Raw genomic sequence first — 711 nt, forward strand, 5'->3', positions numbered from 1 at the left:
GTAATCAGTTTACAGGAATGACACACGAAAATCCCTATGATCATCTGACAACTTTTAATGAGATTTGTAACACTGTAAAAATTTTACATGTGCCAGATGAAGCAATTAGATTGAGTCTATTTCCCTTTTCTTTGGCTGGAAATGCAAAGCTTTGGCTAAATTCTTTTCCTGAAGGGAGTCTGACTGCTTGGGATGACGTAGTGGCAAAATTTTTGACTAAATATTTCCCCCAATCCAAGATCAATAAAGGTAAACAGGAAATATCCTCCTTTCAACAAGAGCATGAAGAGTCGTTGAGTCAAACATGGGAGAGGTTCAAGGGGTTGCTGAGAAAAACTCCAATTCATGGATTTGACATTCCCACTCAATTAAACCTTTTCTTAGGAGGTTTAAAATCTCACACAAAGCTTATGCTAGATGCCTCTGCTGGAGGTAACATTAGGTGGAAGACACCTGATGAGGCACAAGAAATAATTGAAAATATGGCATCTAGTGATAATGATGTCCAAAGTGAGAGAGTGCAAACGCAAAAGAAAGGCATGTTTGAATTGCAATCCCAAGATGCCTTATTAGCCCAAAATAAAATCATGACTCAACAACTTGAATCAGTAATGAAAAAGTTATCACAACTACCAAAGGAACTCCAAACTGTATCACAGGCACAACATAATCAAACTATGCAAGGTTGTGAACTTTGTGGTGGAGAGCACC

The 711-nt window shown here is 38.1% G+C and overlaps 1 non-coding gene across 1 annotated transcript; it reads right to left on the reverse strand.

Annotated features, from left to right (window-relative positions):
- Positions 1-245: 245 nt before the first annotated feature.
- On the reverse strand, positions 246-352 carry LOC148205162 (small nucleolar RNA R71). The gene has a single exon (XR_015783975.1). It is a non-coding gene; the product is annotated as a small nucleolar RNA R71 (small nucleolar RNA).
- Positions 353-711: the final 359 nt, after the last annotated feature.

Source organism: Vigna umbellata, chromosome 1, assembly GCF_029865625.1.
Source record: "Vigna umbellata cultivar VRB3 chromosome 1, Vumbellata_1.0, whole genome shotgun sequence".
NCBI classification, from domain to species: Eukaryota; Viridiplantae; Streptophyta; class Magnoliopsida; order Fabales; family Fabaceae; genus Vigna; species Vigna umbellata.